The sequence below is a fragment of the Suricata suricatta genome, chromosome 11 (assembly GCF_006229205.1).
Source record: "Suricata suricatta isolate VVHF042 chromosome 11, meerkat_22Aug2017_6uvM2_HiC, whole genome shotgun sequence".
NCBI lineage: Eukaryota > Metazoa > Chordata > Mammalia > Carnivora > Herpestidae > Suricata > Suricata suricatta.
In genome coordinates this window covers 27,386,755-27,401,682 of record NC_043710.1, presented here as the reverse complement: position 1 = coordinate 27,401,682, position 14,928 = coordinate 27,386,755, and the positions used below count along the sequence as shown (strand labels likewise).

The following is a 14,928-nucleotide window of genomic DNA, read 5'->3' as shown; positions in this document are numbered from 1 at the left end:
CTTCACAGGTTAAGTTCTCCTAGTTTGGCAAAGACTCTCAGGGTAAAAACAGCTGAGGTATTCTGCTGATCTCTCAGTGTTTCTATTTATGTTTTTCTGTATTTGCTTTCCAATTAGTTTTTGGGCTGGCAATTCCTTATGGTACTATCAGTTCCTCAATCAAGCTAATTTTAAGATGCTTTTCAAAATCAGTCCAGTTGCTTTCAACTGAGAGAGCTGATCCGACTAATCAAGCTTCCCATCTTACCCAAATCTACATTATTTTATTAACACCTAACTTTTTAAAAACTTGGGGTTGCAAACTACCTTTAAAAGTAACTTAAGAGGCACGTGGGTGGCTCACTTGGTTCAAAGTCCAACATTAGCTCAACTCATGATCTCATAATTCATGGGTTCAAGACCTGCATCAGGCCACTGCTGTCAAGTAAAGAGCCCACTTCAGATCCTGACTGCCTCTCTGCTCACACTCCCCCTCTCCCAAGGGGAAAAAAAAAACCAAACATATACAGATTTAAAAAAAATATTTTAGTTTATTTTTGAGAGAGAGAGACAGTGTGAGCAGGGGAGGGTCAGAGACAGAAAGAGGGAGTCACAGAATCCAAAGACAGGCTCTAGGCTCTGAGCTAGCTGTCAGCACAGGGCCTGACAGGGGGCTCGAACCCACAAACTGTGAGATCATGACCGGAGCCAAAGTCGGATGCTTAACCGACTGAGCCACCCAGGCGCCCCTTAAATTTATTGAGAGAGAATGCACACGAGTGAAAGAAGAATAAGGAATCTGAAGAAGGCTCCATGATGACAGCAGAGAGCTGATGTGGGGCTTGAACTCACAAACTGTGAGATCAAACCTGAGCTGAAGTCAGACACTCAACCCACTGAGCCACCCAGGCACCCCTATATATAAAAAGATTTTAAAACTAACTTAGAAACTTTAAAACCCAAGGTTCAATGAATGACTAAATACTAAAGGTTAAAAAAATTATAGAATTCAACTAACCAAATATATTTCAGTTATCTGAAACACTTTGTGAATCTAGCAATTTGAGTTTACTTTTATTTAATATTATCCGCAGGCAAATGAAGCTTGGGTGGAAATCACAAGCAAAAAGTAAAATGATAAATATTTAATATTGAACTCTACAGCCTTTATAAAGGACAAAATCTAGAGTAATTTCATCTTTTATATTTGTTTTTAAAACTAAACCTATATAAAAGTTAAGTTTATGGATTAAAACAAATTTTAATTTTGGGGTGCCTGGGTGGCTCAGTGGGTTAAGTATCCAACTTTTGGTTTTGGCTCAGGTCATGATCTCTCAGTTTGTGGGTTTGTTAGTTCGAGCCCTGCACTGACAGCACAAAGCCTGCTAGGGATTCTTCCTCTTCCTGTCTTCCCTGCCCCCAACTCACACTTTCTCTCCCTCAAAATATATAAACTTTAAAAAATATTTAATTTTAATTGCATAAATAGCCAATATCTTTAAATGAATATAATTTGATAATATTTTAACATTTATAAATGAATTCCCACTCATCAATAAGATGTTGGCATTGTGCACACACAAATTAGTCAAAGTTGTGAAAGGGGGTAGGAAAGAATTAGAATGCCACTGCTTTACCAATTTGACAATACCACCTATGAAATACGATAAATCAACATGTGGAAACTCAAGTTTTCATCTCATATACACATATACAAATATGTCAGAAATTTCACTTCAATATAATACACTTAAACCTTTACTATAACTAGTCAGGCCTTTATCTCATATCAGGGTTTTAAGTTTTGTCTGAAACTATTTCAGAAACATAAGCAACTAGAAAAAAACACAGGTACTTCAAAATGTAGGTAAATTAAAAACACTTTTTTTAGGGGCATCTGGGTGGCTCAGTTGGTTGAGCATCTGACTTCAGCTCAGGTTCAAGCCCCGCATCAGGCTCTGTGCTGACAGCTCAGAGCTTGGAGCCTGCTTCATATTTTTATGTCTCCCCCCTCTCTGCCCCTCTCTTGCTCACACTCTTTCTCTCTCAAAATAAATAAACCTTTAAAAATTTTTAAATAAAAAATAAAAACACTTATTTAGTATCATATATCAAGATAATTCTAAATGTCAATTAACTTATTCTACAATACCTAAATATCTAGAGGTCTCAGACAAAAACCCTCTTTGTATTTTTAGAAAAACTATAAAAACAGTTTTTATAATTTTATAAAAATACATTTTGTCATAAATGGGAATCATACTAATTCTTAGAAATTAAAATTTAAGTTGTAAAACAATATAATCTTAGTTTTACTTCCCACTGCAATTTTTCATTCAACAAACTTTGAGTGCTACTCTATGTCAAGTATTGTTCTAGGTTCCTGAAAGATAAAGAGTATAAAAAACAAATTAAAAGCATAATAAGTCAATCATTCAAAATATTAGGAGATTAGGTATTACAGGTGAAAAAAATAGAAGAATGAGTTTTGAAGTGCTGGGAATGGGACTTTCAAATATAGTTACCATAGAAGATCTCACTGAGAAGACAACACTTTTCTCTTGAAGATTTAACAACTACACCTAGATAAACATCTTTAGCGCAGACCAAAAAAAATCTAAAATAAAGAAAATATCGGAATATCTAGAACATTTAAGGAGGTCACTGAGACTGAAGTGACTTTACTACTGAATGATCTACCATACAGATATCAAGCACAAAACTTTATAATTTGATATCCCTCATACAAATTGATTAAAAACTAATCAACCTATCTGAATTTAACTAAGAAATAACTGACTCCTGGGGCACCCAAGTGGCTCAGCTGGTTAAGCAATCAGGACCTGAGCCCAAGTCAGATGGCTTTTGAGTTTGAGCCCCGCCTTGGGCTCTGTGCTGAGGGCTCAGTGCTTGGAGCCTTCTTCAGATTCTGTGTCTCCCTCTCTCTCTCTCTGCTCCTCCCCAACTAGTGCTCTGTCTCTGTCTTTCAAAAATAAACAAATGTTTTAAAAAAACCTTTTTAAATAACTGACTCTTAAATGTATAAAATTTACATTTAAAATTTATGAACTTTTTTATTACTATACCAACTTCCACTTGGAAAAGAACCCAGATTATTCTAGTAAATTTTTAAGATTTCAGAAAGTAGCCAAACCCAACTAAGAACCAGAACTAATTCACTGATCAAAGTTCCAGAATAATCCTCAATTATTCTTATAGCATTAAAAACAGTGTATTTCATGTAATACTATTCTTTTTAAAAACATACACCATTATCACATCAATACAGTTCTTATTAATACTTCCCTCATTAATTTAACTTACTGCTGTAGGTGATAATATTCCTACTGTAATGGATTTTTGGACTTCACAACAACTCGAAACCTTAAAGAGACTGGCATAGGTTTACCAAATATGGATATTTGGAAACCAGCTCCTGTGTTCTCATTTTTCTTCATTTTAGCCAGTCTTTAAGTATTCCAACAATATTCACTAGACATCAGTACATTAGTTCCAGGGTTCTCTTCAAAACTAAGTTTCAGTCTTTGATACTAAATCAATAAAAGTATAAAGTGGCATTTAAAAATCTTGTTTAATCATCCCTCTGGTACAACTGTCCCTTTCAGTGCACATTAATATCTATGTTTAACCAAATTGAGGGGGTAATGTCTAATACATTTTTTCATTAATAAAATTCATACAACAAATGAGCAATCCTTTTATTTCTATGCATAATTGTATGTTACTGAATAAACTAGACACTGGCATGTAGTTGTCCTAGGTCTGGCAATTAATAACAACAGATTTTATTTATGGTAAAAACTTTTCTAGGAATCTAATTGTTTAAAATAACCACTCAGGTTTTATCTACCAAAAAAAACCAAAAACCTAGTTTTTCCCGGAGAAAAAGCTTTTTTCTCCCTGAAAATGAATACACTGGCCAATTGTCACACTTTCCTCAAACTATATGAAGACTGTTTAAGAAATTAAAGTCTCATACCTTGTTAATTCTATTAGTTTCATAAGACTAAATGCCAAGTAAAAATTAATGACACCAAAAGAGAATTTCTAAACATGCAACTTTTCTTTGAAAACGGAAAAGTAAACTTCCACTCAGTTAAATTTACGTAGGCATGAGTTTAAAAAAAAAAATAGAATTATGTTCTCTCAATTTGTGATTTTCCTAGAGCAAAACTACATTCACATTACTTTAGCCATTATAAAATCTCAGACATTTTTGTCCAGTTCTATTTCCTGACAGCTTGGCTGCAATTCTTAACTATTAAGCTCATGTGTTTTCTGTAATTAGGACATATTCCACCTAACAGTCACAAGTCATCTGTTTAAAATAGTGGGGATGGCTAGAAACAAAATTCAGCTTACCAAATATTAAGCTGTTTCAACTCTTCAAATAAAGCATATATTATTTTCTCACCTTTGTTGAGGCCACAGCACTAGTGGTTCTTGTTGCCAGGGATTCTACACAAATTTCAGGCCTGTTTGGAAGTCCTGCTGTTCTAGATTTCCTGGACAAACCCTCACAAATCCTCCATTTTCTCTTATCATAGCATCTACCAGCCATACTGTAATTTCCCCACTTTATCAAACTGTAAATTTGTTCACGGAGGTGTCCATAGGATATTAGGGCCCAGGATACATTTACTCAGTAGATACTAGAAAGTTAATTACCCCATCTTTTCCTGATATATGAAGTGAATAACTACACTTCATTTTCATGGTTTGCCTAAGCCACATAAAAATCTATGAAAATATAGATGGTGTTGGGCCTGAAAACGTTACCTGATGACTTCTGAGAATCTATAAATTCAACAGTCAATTGTAATACAGAAAAACACTGTAACACTTTGGGCGATTTTAACTGGATATAACTCAGACAAATGCAACAATACACAACCTGTTAAGTCTTTGTTCTAGTACACATCCACTGTCTCAGGGTACTTTTACAGACTCCACATGTAAAACTACTTGCCAGAAGGGTTTGCTAACAAAATTCTGCATATTTTAATCTGCACAGAATCTCTTAAAACTACAGCTTATATTTTACTACTTATTCAAAAAGAATTAGAATAAGCATCACTGAATACACTGACATGAATTTCTACAGTTCAATTATGAGAACCTTAGAACTGCAAAACTGGGGCATCTGGGTGGCCCAAACAGTTGAGTGCCCAACACTAGATTTAGGCTCAGGTCATGATGAGATCAATCCCTGCATGAAGCCCACTTAAGATTCTCACTCTCTCCCTCTGCCCCTCCCCTGCTCACACGAACACTTACTCCTCACTTCAAAAAAAGAACAAAACTATTTTGTAGGTAATTTGATTTTTAAATAATGTTTTTTTAGAATCAATTGAGTAGTACAGGAACCTGAATAAAGATATTTTCTATATTCAGTGACATAGACTGGAGAGGTACTCATAAATACTTGTTAAATTTCTAAGTCTGATAAACCTTAAATTACAAATAACTGGAAATGTTGGTCCAGTTTCAATAAATTCAATCTTCTCATTAATTATAGGTGTCAAGATCCTCTTTCACAACTCTTTTAAAAAACCACTAAAAATTGTTATGCCCCTCTGACGTCAATATTTCATTTTTACTTTTTCATTAAGGTTTTTTCATAATTTCAAATACAGAAAAACCTTGGTTTGCAAGCATAATTCATTCTGGAAACATGCTGTAATCCAAAGCACTCATATATCAAAATGAATTTTTAAAAATGTTTATTTTTGAAAAGAGACAGTGTGAGCAGGGGAGGGGCAGAGAGAGAGAGAAGGACATACAGAATCTGAAGCAGGCTCCAGGCCCTGAACTGTCAGCACAGAGCCCCCACACAAGGCTGAAACCCACAAACTGTGAGATCATAACCTGAGCCAAAGTCGGGTTAACAGACTCAGGCACCCAGGTGCCGCTCAAAATTAATTTTAAGAACCACTGGCTCAGTTGTGATCATAGGACATATAGCACCATGTACTAGTTATACTGCAAGGGATCATTCACTTATCAAGTTTATTAGAAATGTTCACTCACTTTGTGGAACACTTGGAGAACAAGTTACTCAAAATTTAAGATTTTACTGTATTTTAAAGATCATTCCTCCCCCCCCAAAAAAAACCCACAATGAATAAAATAGTCCATCCTGTCAGAAAACTTATTTTGCAAGATTTCTACATTCTATAATTCAAAGGTTATTATTTTTACTAAATCCTAAATTCTGACCTTGTTTTAAGAAAATTCCATACTAGGGTCACCTGGGTGGCTCAATTCATTTAGTGTCTGACACTTCATTTTTGGCTCAGTTCATGATCTGAGGGTTGTGGGATTGAGCCCAGCGCAGGCTCTGCGCGGAGCATTGAAGCCTACTTGATTCTTTCTCTCCCTCTGCCATTCTCCCCAGTTCATGTGCGTGCACATGCTCTCTTCCAAAAAAAAAAAATAATAAATAAATAAATAAATAAAATTAAAAAAACCCTCCATCCTAATAAAACTCAATTGCTCAATAAGAACTAGAAGGCAAAATGTATTGTTCTCACATTAATGTTGAATATCAAGTGTTAAAGAGTTCTTACAAATTAAAAAGTCCAGAATTACTAAGATTTGCGGTGTTTGTGTTCAGATTTCTGCTATTTGAAATTAGACCCAAATAAGCATTGCTAAATATTTCTTACACTGTGAAGGGTAAAAAAATCATACAACCTGAATTTTACAAACTGTAGGATGAAGCTGCATGGAAGTTACTGTACTGTGCCATCTTCAAAAACATTTCTAACAATTGTATGTGGTTTTGAGTAGTTATACATGTCTAATTTTTGAAAGGACTAGGAGCCCAGACCCAGGAATTAGAATACTTGACTGTAAGTCCCTTTCCTACTTACTTAGTGTAAACATTAATTTTGTTGATACTAAATCTCAGTAAAGCTGACCATCTGAAAAAAAAAAAAAAAAAAAAAGGAAGGATAATACATACCTACCTCAAAAAGTAAACTGTGAGTAAGTAAGTTGCCTCTTAGTAGTAAAAAATAAAAAATTTCTACTCACTCCTTAACATTAAACATTAAACTGGGCACCTGGGTGGCCCAGGCAGTTGAGCTCAGGTCACAATCTCAGTTTGTGAGTTCAAGCCCCGTATTGGACTCTGTGCTGACAGCTCAGAACTTGGACCCTGCTTTTATATTGTGTCACACGGTCTCTCTCTCTCAAAAATAAACAAAAAAATTTTAAAGAAACATTACAACAGTTCTAAAGGTAACTCTTGTCTGGAATGGTTAATGGGACTTTTCCATTTACATACAGATTGCTGGGAAAAACACTTGGATTCATATTAATTTTTCCTAGTCAGATGGGGAAAGGATGAGAGTAAGAAATAATATAAAATCTTAAATTTTACTTAAAACACAAAGCACAGCAGAAAAGGGACTACAATGAGGGCATAAAATTCAAATGATCTCATCCATCATACCAATGGAAAATTTTAGGATCAATGAATCTGGGAAGTTGAAAAACATAAACACAAGCTGCATATTAAATTATACTAGAACACCAAGGTTCCTTTTCAGCGTGATAATGGTCTTCTGATTATGTAGGACAATATATAAACAAGAGAAAGCGAAAGCATGTATGGCAAAATGCAACATTCAGTCAAGGAAGAAGGCATATAGATATTTAGTATAATATTCATGCTATTCTTTCAACTTTTCAGTTTCAAAATTTTCATAGTAATCATTTGAAAAGCAGGGAGGTGCCTGGCTGGGTGAGTTGACTCTTGATCTCAGGGTCATGGGTTCAAGCCCCTGTTGGGAATGGAACCTACTTAAAAGAAATTAAAAAACAAAAATAAAAAATAAATGGTTTGCCTAAGCTGACAGGAATTCAATGGAAGAGTTTAAAGTATAAAATCCTAGGTCACCAGATTTCAAATTCTGTGCCATTCCTATTCCTTCATTCTACCCTTCATAATCTGCGGATTTCCTGCATTTCTTTCAAGAAACTACCAATTCTTCAAATATATCTTTCTGCACACCTGATGATGCCATTGCTGCAGTAAAAGAGAATTCTGCTTCAGTTTAGACACATGGCAAATATCACCTTCCCCACACCCGGTAACTATTAAAGGATTGTGTCACAGACACTTACATAAATAAATTCTTTGGACTTGGAATGCCTGTTCTTTAAACATAAATCTCATTATTCTGCTAACTCAGTAAATCCAAATTTAATCAAACAGCCTTCTTTTAGGAAAATACCACTTTTGTGGTATAAGCAATCTTTAGTTGCTAATAGAGAAATTAAAGTGGTAACCTTCTAATATGTGCTTCAAGCAACAACTAAATTATTTAAGTACTTTAAAAAATACAGCATTTGTGGGGCGCTGGGTGGCTCAGTCGGTTAAGCCTCCGGCTTCGGCTCAGGTCAGATTTCACGTTCGTGGGTTCAAGCCCCCCGTCAGGCTCTGTGCTGACAGCTAGCTCAGAGCCTGGAGCCAGCTTCTGGTTCTGTGTCTCCTTCTCTCTCTGCCCCGCCCCCCCCTTCATGCTCGGTCTCTCTCTGTGTCAAAAATAAATAAAACATTAAAAAAAGTAAAAAAAAAAATACAGCATTTGCAAACACAATAAAGTATTTATCTAGATGATTTTCCCTTTCTAACTTGTTGTAAAGCCAAAGACCTAATGACTTTCAAAAAAATATATAAATTCTTATTTGAAATAATTTGCCATTTGGCCAACTAATAAATCAATAGATACTCATTTTCTGTGGCCTCCACTGATTCTTATAAAAGTATAAAACTTAAGTTTCTATAAACCTAATGAGTCAAGCAAACGTTATCTTTTCCCTATGTGATTTATGATAGAACTTAAAGGCATTACTAGTAGAGAATATGATCTGGAAAATTTGCTCCTATCATAAACCACTGAAATTCTATAAATCACCACCTTTCTAACAACACTTACTACTAAGCTGTTGAATAGGAAAACAAGTGCAAAGAAAGAAAAGCTACTATTTTCCAATAATTTTCAAATACAAAAAGGCTTGAAATTTGAGTCATCAATATAGAGTACACTCAATGACAAACATACCAAAAAAACAGGTAATTGCTTAATGAGAAACAGGATTTTTACAGTTACAAAGTATCTCATTTTATTAATTATGAATGTAGTAAAAGTAACCACACAATGCAGAAAATGGGCACCACAGACATCACCAATAAGGGTAAGTATACATCATATGCCTCTGATGAGAGAATGAGGACACACACATCATTTGTAACTTTTCAGCTAAAATGTATATAACCTGAATTTAATGAGGAAATATCAAACTTAAAGCTTCAACATCAAAGGAGGCTAAAGAGGAATGACCACTCTGTGTAACAACTTTTGATTAGATACTAATTTAGAAGAAAACTGCTAGAATACACTGAAAATACATTGAAACTGTATGTTAAATAAAACTTAAAATAATTTAAAAATTAAATTAAAAAATACACCAAAGCATTAAAGATTGTGATATATGCAATCCAATCTCTTCTGGTTCATGAAAATATAGAACTGATACTATAAGTCAAATCCTAAAAGCTGGCCAATCAGGGTAAAGCATATATGAATTCTTTGCATTGTTCTTGCAATCCTCTTTTAGGTTTAAAATATTTTTAGAAATTGTAAAAATGTCAGTTTATAACCCATAAAAGCAAAGCTCTAGCGTGCTATTCAACCCATAACAAAGCAGATTAAATCATATGATTCCCAGTGACTGGCATACATTTGAATCCTTAACTCTAAATGAAAAATAGTGATGTTTTAAGCTTTTACCTATTAACATATCCTGATTAAGAGAACCACAAAATCTCAAAAATCCACTTATTAAACAAGTTAAAGGAATACTAGTAATAATAAAAATGATAGATGAGGGAAATTAAATGTACAGAGGCACATGGCTGGCTCAGTCAGAAGGGTACGTGACTCTTGATCTTGGAGTCATTAGTTCAATCAAGCCCCACGTTGGGTGCAGAGATTAAATGAAACATTAAAAGATAAAAATAAAATTGGGGTGCCTCAGCTGGCTAAGCACCTGACCCGCTGAGGTCATTTTCCCATGGTTCATGGGTTTGATCTCTGCATCAGGCTCTGTGCTAACAGTAACAATCGGTTTCTCTCTCTGTCCCTCTCCTACTCACTCTCTCAAAATAAATGTACAGTGCAGTTTTTTGACAACCTTCCCCTAATTCTTTTAAGCTCCTTCATATGACAGTCTACACTTTCACAAGATATTTCATTAATGTTATTTTTGACATTTAAGTTTTATGAAATTTAGATATACTACTCCAGTTTTTCTATGAATATCGCTGATGCCAAAATTCTCTATTATAAGATGGAGTCGACTTCTTAAGGACAGGCATCAACCAGAAATACTAAAGTCATCATTTCTTAAAACTCATATTTGACTTAAAAGCTATCAAAAGGAGAAACTTCTTTAAAATAAGGAAAACCTTAGTTTAAAATGGTTGACGAACATTGCACTCCTCTGTGTGGCGAAAAATTCAGAAAATGGACTACAGAAATAGCTAGGAATAATGACTGGTTCTTTGTTTAGAACACTCCATCTCCCATCTCCCAAAAGAATTAGTATTTACATATAAAGATTCAAGAACTAATTAAATGAATGTTGGCTAATAATCTGCAAATATGAAAATGTGGTGGTATTCATGCTTAATGACTCTCTCAAGAGCTCAGGATTGGGGAACCTGGGTGGCTCAGTCAGGTAAGCATCTGACTTTGGCTCAGGTCATTATCGCATAGTTCAGGAGCATTGGGCTCTCTGCTGTCAGTGGAGAGCCCGTTTCGGGTCCTCTGTCTTCCTCTCTCTGCCCCTTCTCCAGTCACACTCTTCTCTCCCTCTCTCAAAAATAAATATTTATAATAAAAGGAGATAAGGGTTAGTTATCCAAAAGCTGCAGTAATTTTAAGCCATATTCTCCAGTTTAAGTGGTCTTCCCTGAATACATGGAGCTCTTATTCGCTACTTAGGCAAGTATATTGTTTTTAAGTTTCAAAGCTAGAATATGGAGTTTCAAACTCTAGAATTAAGTCAGCAACTAAAAAACTGTCAATGTTCAATAACACTACCATTATCCTAACTGTAGATCTAAGAAATAGTCACCAGACTATTGGAATACTACCGAGCACACAATAAGTGCTTCTAAGATTACTTCTAGATTATATATTGAGTGATCAGTCACAGCATAGTCAAAAAAGCAAACCAGGAGATTAATCACTTCATAATCCAGGCAAATATAGATAGTATCTGTTAGGTATGAAATATACTCACAGCAATAATATTCAATTATGGTCTTCTAAAGCCTCAACTCCCAAAACAGTTGCCAAAAACACCTAACAGTAAGTTTCTATGTGCCCATCCTGTGGTGATGGAGTCAGCAAGAATTGTATCCTAACTGCCAAGACTGCAGGTTTTAAAAGCTTCCCAAGTAATCCTAATAGAACTGTAATTTCTAACTTTAAAAAACCAACAACTTTTTTAAAAAGTGGGGGTGGAGCTGCCTGGGTAGCTCAGTTGGTTGGGCACCTGACTTTGGCTCAGGTCATGATTTCAGTCTGTGGGCTCAAGCCCTGTGTCAGGCTCTGTGCTAACAGTTCAGACCCTGGAACCTGCTTAGATTGTGTCTCCCTCTCTCTCTGACCCTCCCCTGCTCACACTCTCAAAATTTAACATTAAAAAAACTTTAAACTTTGATTCTAAGGGATAATATCTTGCTTTGTTTCACTCGTACGAAGTGGCTAAATTAATTCATCTTCCAACTCTGAATTTCAGAGTTAATGTCTTTGGGACGCCGAGGTGACTCAGTCAGTTAAATGTACAACTCTTAGTGTCAGCTCAGTTTCTGAGTTCAAGCCCCACATTGGACTCTGCGCTGACAGTGCACAGCCTGCTTGGGAATCTGTCTCCCCTCTCTCTCTGCCCCAACCCCACTGGTGCTCTCTCTCAAAATAAACTTAAAAAAAAATGTTTAAACTTAATGTCCTCTTTGGGTTTAAATATACAATACTAGGAGGGGTACCTGGGTGGCTCAGTCATTTAAGCATCGGCCCTTGATTTCAGTTCAGGTCATGCTCTCAAAGTTCATGATTTCAAGCCTTGCGTTGGGCTGTGTGTTGACAGTGCTCAGCCTGTTTGGGATTGCCCCAGCACCTCCCCTACTCCTCCCCAACTCATACTCTCTCTCAAAATTAAATAACCTTAGAAAAATTAATTATACAATACTTGCATATTCAGTTGTTGAATTTCGAGAAAATCATCTTGGCAAAATGGTCAACACTCCTTTTTTTCAACATGAAAAAGTTAACAGAAAATGTCACCATAAAAGACCTTTCCTTTATCACTGTGTGAGGTGATGGATGTTAAATAAACATTGTGGGTATCATCTTACAGTATATACATTTATCAGACAGATACATTGCACACCTTAAACTTATGTAGTGTTTAGAGGTCAATTATATCTCCACACAACCAGAAGAGAAAAAAGACTTTACCATATAGAAATATGCAAAGACTTATAATAATGTTATCTGTATCTGCTAGAGCTAAAATTTTGCATTAAAAAATGTCATAACTGAATATCACATAAATAAGTTACTTTTTTGAAAGCTTAAAAATAGCTTTTGGGACTGTTATATTGGCCTTATTGCATTTTGAATTATTATTCCAAAACCACATTTCAATATGGTCTTTGACATTAGATTTTTGTTTTTAGAACTACCACTTAACATTACCAAATGGAAAATTTTTCTTTTGGGGGCGTCTCCTAGTATACAAAATGGTAAAAACTTACCCCATGTTATGCTTCCCTGAGCCTTAGAAAAGCCATTTAGTTTCTCAACAAGTTGTATTCAAAGCAAATATTCATAATTTTGTTGAAATTGCTGTGGCTTCTGAATATGTGGGGGAAAAAATGTATAGACTTCAATGTACTATACCATCATATTAACCGTTTTCCACTCCAAAATTGCTAAGAGCAAAAAACTGTTTAGTAATAAAAATTCGTTTAAAAGAAAATTTACAAGAGGAAAAAAAATACATTCTTGTCCACATCTCGAAATACAGTTTTAATAGACATCACCAGTATATTTTAGACATCTTCATTTCTTGGAAGTGCCTTGAATCAATCAGACTCATTCAAAAAGGAACAGCTGTTTGCAAGTAGGAAAATAACACACTAAAGAAAATAAAAAAAAAACCAATGAACCCATCAGAAAAAATTTGAGCCTTAGACTTCAAGAGGTCTTTGCTTTATAAAGTCAATTAATTGCCACCTGGTTTCCTTATGCTCAAGTTAAAACCAAAAATGCTGAGCAGCCTCAAAAGGGTTTTTCTGTTAGGATTTATTTCCAGTATGGAGGTTTCACTTCATAATATTACAAAGGACTTATTACAAAGTTTGTTTATTCATGGATGCCATGGTGGAGCATAACTAATACCTCTTAGAATAGGGGAAATGGGTCATATACCAAAATAATCCTCTAAGATCTTGATTACAATGCCCCATAATAAAATTAAAAAAAATTTTAAAGCCACTAAATACTAGGTGTATGTTAAATATTGTTATTCCATAAATGCCCAAGAAATTTAGGCAAGGGTTACCCACAGGGAAACTTCCAACTATATGATCAAATAGCCCTTTTTGTTTTGTAACAAATTTGAGAAATGTGTGTACCTTCTTATTAAAATCTAGTTAGAGGTGCCTTTTCCACATCTTCAGAATATACCATAATCTATTACATACAATGAAGTAGACTATGAAGAAGCTGCCTTAAAAATCTGAGTCTTTGCAAAGGAAAAAAGACCATTACTTTTTCAATTTGTTTATCAGTGACTGCAAAGATTATAATTTTCCTTTATAATGTGGAGAAATATAAATATACAGGCAATTAAGTTGATTAGTACAAAGTTTTGCTTGAAAATAAATCACTTCATTTCACATAAAATACTAAACTACCTAGAAGATAAAGAATAGAAAATAAGAATTTTTTAAAAAGAAATTTTATCTAAATTAGCTATTTCCTTTTGCAAAATAGTTTTATTATACAATGCCTGGGTGAAGAGGAAAGGCCTCAAGGGAAAAAAATGTATAGATCAAGTTAGTATCGGTGACAAAACCTGAACATCTATGCTACAGTAATGGAAGGGAATATGGAAACAGTATTTCAGTAAAACCTGAAATAGAGGTTTACTACGTATAACAAGAAACACACAAATATTTCCTTTGGTTTAAATATTAATATGTAATTATTCAAAGCACTTTCAGATATCTGATTACTCAGTTCTGTGTTTGCAAATCATTCCTGTTTTCTTTTATACCCCTACACTACATTTATACATGCATTTAAGAGGCTATAAATTAAAGAGCATGTTGCATTTTAGAGTACAATCTCAAAAATCACACAGACATAGACCAACATTTATTACAAACAAGAAAAGAGCAGATCTATAAGAAAAGAGTACAGATGTTTTTAAAAAGAGATTGCAAGTTGAAGTATAGAAAAGAAATTATAATGTATATGATAATTCAATAATTTATCTGCATTTAAAAAAAATCACATTGCTCAAAATATACAAAACATTATAACAACAGTACTTTGAACTGCTACTTAGAGGAATTAAAACAGTATCGACAGTGGAGAAGTTTATTTCAATTTAGGTCATTCATGCTCCATCCTGAGTTCACTTCCATTTTCCAAGAAGAAAGGTATCTTTTAAGAATCATTTCCCCCAAGTAGAAAGGTTATTTTGAAAAACTGAAATGTATAGTTTACAACCGATTTTAATAAGGACTCATGTTTAAAAATTTTTTTAAATAAAAAGCAATCAATTCTCTACATACTTTTATTAAAAAGAATTACAGCTTTCACAGATAGCAAGATA

The 14,928-nt window shown here is 34.4% G+C and overlaps 1 protein-coding gene across 2 annotated transcripts in view; it reads right to left on the bottom strand.

The window, feature by feature from the left end:
* The window catches only part of CSTF3 (cleavage stimulation factor subunit 3), a 74,743-nt gene that overhangs the window by 40,551 nt on the left and 19,264 nt on the right, over positions 1-14,928 (bottom strand). The gene's annotated exons all lie outside the window — the stretch shown is intronic.